Source organism: Aulonocara stuartgranti (genome assembly GCF_965226115.1).
Source record: "Aulonocara stuartgranti genome assembly, chromosome: 3".
NCBI lineage: Eukaryota > Metazoa > Chordata > Actinopteri > Cichliformes > Cichlidae > Aulonocara > Aulonocara stuartgranti.
Window position 1 is genome coordinate 77,432,268 of NC_138941.1, and position 6,316 is coordinate 77,438,583.

Below are 6,316 nucleotides of genomic sequence, written 5' to 3' on the forward strand. Positions count from 1 at the left end.
TGGACCACTGTGAGCAACAGCAGACGTGTGCACTGTGGTCACGCCAGCATCCAATCCATCCAAGTTACATGTTTATTAAAATAATCAAATTACAGCATTTATGTTAGACTACTTTTAATTAACTGCTTTAGCCCACTTACAATGAAAATAAAATCTTGTTCCTGACCTGTGCAGCATGTTAACACTATTGGAAGTAAAAATAACTTGAACTCCAATTTTGAAAACACAACTTTATTATTATTTTTTTCTTAATCTTTAAATATAGTAAACATACCTTGTGTGCCACAGACTGCTCCCAAACACGAGGGGACAAGTAATACCTCTAAAACACTTAAGTTGGCTTTATTAAACGTTAGATCTTTAGCTGGGAAAACATTTTTAATTAATGATTTAATCACTGAGCACAGCCTTGATTTTATGTTTCTAACTGAAACTTGGTTGGACCAAAGTAACAGTGGAGCTGTTCTCATCGAGACGACCCCCCCTAACTACAGTTTTATCAGTGAGGTCAGGGCGAGCAGGAGAGGAGGAGGGGTTGCTGTCTTATTTAATGAATCATTTCAATGTAAGCAGCATCTCCTGGAAGTTTTCAGTCTTTTGAATATGTGGCTTTACAGCTGAAGGCCCCATCCAAAGTTGTGTTTCTTAATGTTTACAGGCCTCCCAAATACTGCACAGACTTTTTTAATGACCTCAGTGAACTGCTGTCTGTGATCTGTGTTGATTTTGACTGTGTAATTATTGCTGGGGATTTTAACATTCATGTGGACAACCCTCAGGACAAAGGGACTAAAGACCTGAGTAACACTCTGGGCAACTTTGGGCTGACTCAGCATGTAACAGAGGCCACATATAATAGAGGACACACTCTTGACCTACTGATCTCCAAAGGCCTGAGCATTTCAAAGGTTACTGTGTCTGATGTGGGCCTGTCTGATCATTACTGTGTTTTCTTTGAAAGTAAAATCTCAGCCCACATAAATATATCAACAACAGTGATCACAAAACGGTGTATAACTGAACACAGTAGTGCAATTTTTAACCAGGTCTTCCCATTAACACCTGACCTGTCCAGAGGGTCAGTCAATGAGCTCGTCAATAGCTTCAATGCTAACATGTTAAATGTAATGGACACTATTGCTCCCATTAAGGTGAAGGTTATCTCTGGAAGGAAAAAGTCTCCATGGAGAAACTCCACACTGGTGAAAAATGAAAAAAGAGAGTGTAGGAAAGCTGAGCGCAGATGGAGAAAAACAAACCTCCAGGTTCATTATGACATTTATAAAGAGAAACTTCACAATTATAATTTACAACTGAGGAGTGCAAGGAGGTCCTACTTCTCTGACATCATCACTAAAAACAGCCATAATGCTCGGGTCTTATTTTCTACAGTTGACAGGCTAACAAACCCTCCTGTGTCAGTGGCAGCTGAACTTCATTCGACCATGGCCTGCAATGACTTTGCCAAATTCTTCACAGAAAAAATCCAAAAAATTAGACAAGCAATTGGTACATCAACAGCAGATCCAGGATATGTACTGTGTCCACCAAAAAACTGTTTAAACACCATGAAACAGTTTCAACCTATTAACAGCAAAGACCTGGAGGACATCTTAGGTCAACTGAACTCCTCCTCCTGCTGTTTAGATGTCCTGCCAACAAGTTTTTTCAAAAAGGTCTCAAAGACTTTAGAGTCAGACCTGTTACAGATCGTCAACTTTTCTTTATTATCAGGTGTGTTTCCAGAATCACTAAAAACTGCTGTAATCAAACCTATACTGAAAAAGGACAATCTTGACAAGACACAAATGAACAACTACAGGCCGATCTCAAATCTCCCGTTTTTAAGTAAGATCATTGAAAAAGCAGTTTCTCAACAGCTCAGTTACTTCTTAAACAGAATAATTGCTACGATGCCTTCCAGTCAGGTTTTAGACAGAACCACAGCATTGAAACCGCTCTGACCAAAGTGTTTAATGACATATGTCTGAATACAGACAGTGGAAAAATGTCAGTCCTAGTTTTACTGGATCTCAGTGCAGCATTTGACACAGTTGACCACAACATATTACTCAAACGACTGGAGAACTGGGCAGGTCTTTCAGGAACTGTACTAAACTGGTTCAAAACATACGTAGAAAACAGGAAATACTTTGTATCAATAGGTAACTTCACATCTGAGCAGACAGGTATCACATGTGGAGTTCCCCAAGGTTCCATCTTGGGACCCCTTCTGTTTAACATTTACATGCTCCCACTGGCACAGATTATAAAGAACAACAAAATAAACTATCATAGCTATGCAGATGACACACAAATATATATCACAATGTCACCAGGAGCCCGAGGCCCTGTACAGGCTCTTGGTAAATGCATTGAGGAAATTAATGACTGGTTGTGCCACAATTTTCTCCAGCTAAACAAAAACAAAACTGAGGTAATCGTCTTTGGCGCCAAAGAAAAACGATTACAGGTCACCAGAGAACTTCAATCTATACATCTAAAAACCACAAACCAGGCGAGAAATTTGGGTGTAGTGATGGATGCAGACCTAAACTTAGAAAAACACATTAAGACAATAACAAAGTCAGCTTACTATCACCTCAAGAATATATCAAGGATAAAAGATCTGATGTCTCAACAGGACCTGGAAAAACTAGTCCATGCATTCATCTTTAGTAGGCTTGATTACTGTAACAGCATCTTTACAGGTCTACCTAAAAAATCAGTCAGACAACTACAGCTCATTCAGAACTCTGCTGCTCGAGTCCTCACTAAGACCAAAAAAGTGGACCACATCAGTCCAGCTCTGAGGTCTTTACACTGGCTGCCTGTCCGTCAGAGGATAGACTTTAAAGTCCTGATGCTGGTCTATAAAGCTCTGAATGGTTTAGGACCAAAATACATCAGTGACCTCCTGACCCAGTATGAACCTTCCAGATCCCTCAGGTCATCTGGATCCGGTCTTTTATCAGTTCCCAGAGTCAGAACCAGACACGGAGAAGCTGCATTCAGCTTTTATGCTCCTTATATCTGGAACAAACTCCCAGAAAGCCTCAGATCAGCTGAAACACTCAGTTTATTTAAATCCAGGTTGAAGACTCACCTGTTCTCAGCTGCATTTGAATAAAGCACCAAATCCACACTTTTAAGCTTAAATTTCAAAACTTACATTAACTACTGATTTTATCTGTTTCTGATTTTATCTGTTTTGATTTTATATACTGTTTTGTTTTGTTTGTTTGTTTGTTTGTTTGTTTGTTTGTTTGTTTGTTTGTTTGTTTGTTTTTTTAAGTGGGTTTAGAGCTCTGGGTAGCTCCCCAGCTGGGTCTAGACTGGGTCTAGAGAGTATTTTAAATTCAGGGAATTTAAAATAGAAAGTAGCTCGTCCACAGAAGGACTGGTAGCTCCCCTTACGATAAGGGTTCAGATCGCGCGAACAGGTGTGAAATGTGTGTGTTTAGTTAGTTTGTTTGTTTGCTTGTTTTAATCAATTTTAAATCATGCTTTTTATTTGTTTTTGTTTCTAATGTCTCTGTAAAGCACTTTGAATCACCTTGTTGTTGAATTGTGCTATACAAATAAATTTGCCTTGCCTTGCCTTGCCTTAAATAGTATCATCAACATCAGTACATCTGTACATCAGTTGAAAAGCTGCATCAAAAATTCAAGTAAGGAGTTACTTGTCCAATGAAGCCTTCAATAGGTGGACTTCATTTTTAAAGCAAAAATCTGAGTAATTTTCAAGAAGCGACATTTGTGAATGAAAAATTTTGCAACTATAAACAAGTTGTTAATCCCAAATTCTATTTTCTTATTTTCTGTTTGTAGGCCAAATCGAATTACTTGAAAGGTTAGAGAAGGGCAGTCAATATTTTTAGAGGTTAACCAGGACTGAAAACCATCCCACAAACATCTGGAACTCTCACATGAATAAAAAAGGTGCTCTGTAGTCTCAATATCACTGTTGCAAAAAGTGTGTTCGTATCTATACTGAATTTCTTGTGAAGACAGTCGTTGGACGGGTATATGGCATTTAAGATTTTAAAGTGATTTTCTTTTGCTTTTGGTGGAATTGGAAAAGAAAGATACTCAGTCAAAAACCTCGAGTTATAATCTTTAAACAAATATTTTCTTTTTAATTGAGAAGGAAAAAGTTGTTTGGTTAGAATTTTGCATGTCTTTCCTTCAAATTGACGATCATCAATAATTAGGGACGGCTCACAAATTATAGAGGAAGAACAGGTTAAACTGGCTTTAGCCATCTGAATCATTGCAGGGGGAATGGCTTTCACAACTTTAATGAATTTACTCTGAGTACATGATAAGCCATAATTATCTATGAATTTATTATATGATAATAATAAATATATATTTTAATATTTAATTTAAATAAATACTTATTTTCCACCCTGATTTATGAATAAATTCTTTACAAATCCTACCATGTGGATTCATGGATTTTTTTTTCACATTCTGTCTCTCACAGTTGAAGTGTACCTCTGGTGCAAATTACTGACCTCTGTCATCATTTTAAGTGGGGGAACTTGCACAATCGGTGGCTGACTAAATACTTTTTTGCCCCACTGTATATATATAATAATAAAAACTGCAAAGCTAAACTTAACCCTGGTTAACCCTGGTAGTTAACCCTTAACCCTGGTAGTTTGCCCTGGTTCAGCTTTGACAAAGTTGTCATCTTGTACCCTGTCAGAGCCCTGTATGCTTGCAGAGACCCCTACAGTAGGGCAACATGTCCAAACCTTTGTGTTTTAGCTTTATTTATGTCTTACACAGCATCCAACTCTTTAGCTGACTTAATAACTTCAGCTAACGTGAACAGTTAGTCTAATTCATTGGTGCAGCATTACTGGATCACCTCTGTTTGAAGTGATATAACGTGATGTACAACTATCACTGAAACAGCAAACTTTGTAAATAAACAAACAACACTTCTCACAAAATGTGTTCTTTATACCTGACTGTATACCTTCAAGCCTGTAGTTATATTTATTATCAGTTAGAGCCCCTCCTCATTGTTCTTCTTTGGTGCAACCCTATAAATACAGTGTACCCCTTTTGCCTCTCCCCTTTTCTACAATTCCCCAGTGGGAGACGTGGGTAATTCGTATGGGACTCATGGAGCATCTCTCTATGAGCACTCAGTGCTTTAAACAGTGCGTCCCAGTTTAACCAGCAGCCTTCACACCACACATCACACAGACATGGAAACTTCAAACCCTCAGACTGAAGACACCATCAGAAATAAATAGATTGTGATGAAGATGAAGAACTGGACCAGTTTGCTGTGGTTTCTTCTGTTCCTGTCAGAAATAAGAGTCTGGCAGCACTTTGCTCTCCTTCCACATGTTTAAGGAGGAAGTGAAGAAGAGCGAGTGAGTCAGTCGTCTTCCTCTGTGGGCCCAACATCAGGCAGCAGCCACGTATTTTTAAAAACCCAGCACACTGCTTCAGAAACACTGAGTCCAGGTGACCAGAGTCATGTGATCAGTGAGGTCTTCACTCAGGACGTCACTGCTTCAGGACCTGATTCGGAGGTTTATAAGGACGTGGATCATTGGTGTTGTGTGAGAGCTGGTGAACCATGGGGAACATAAATAAAAACCAGGCCATCAGCAATTTACCTCTCAGTTCTAAAACCTACATAATACACTATACATATAGTTATATGGGTTATAGTATGTTATAAATAAATGTAGCTTCACGCTGCACTTCATATGTTTTTCCACTAGATGGCAGCACAGAGGCCTGTGTTGGAAAGCTTTGAGTAATGAAGCGTTTTCAATCCAAGCTTCAGAAAGCTTCATGTGATCATCAAGGAAGCAACCAGGAAATATCTGCTGTGTGTAAAAACAGCAACACAAGAATCCAGGATGAAGACAAGAAACTCAAAGCTCACACACAAAACAGGCGGAGCTAATTTTGTGACGTGTTTCTGTAAAAACACCACAGAAGTGAATCATCAAAGTTTCCATGTGAGCTGATGATGCTGCTGCAGAGTTTCTGTGAACCTCCTGTGACCCCGCCTCCTCATACAGAGACATCTTATTGGCTTTATTCATTCTGCTCAGCACAGACGTGCTGCACCCTGGATCCCAACAAGAGCTCCAGTTGGATCCAGTTTGATCCAGTTTCTGCAGTAAATCTAATGACGGGCGTCTGTCTCTCCTTAAGCTTTTCTGCCCACAAGGAGAGCTCTGCCTCCTGCCGCTCACGGGTCGTGTCATTCTGTCAGGCATGTCGTGTGTGGAGGTGAGGAAGACATGACCCAAACGCTGGACTCACGGTGCAGGAT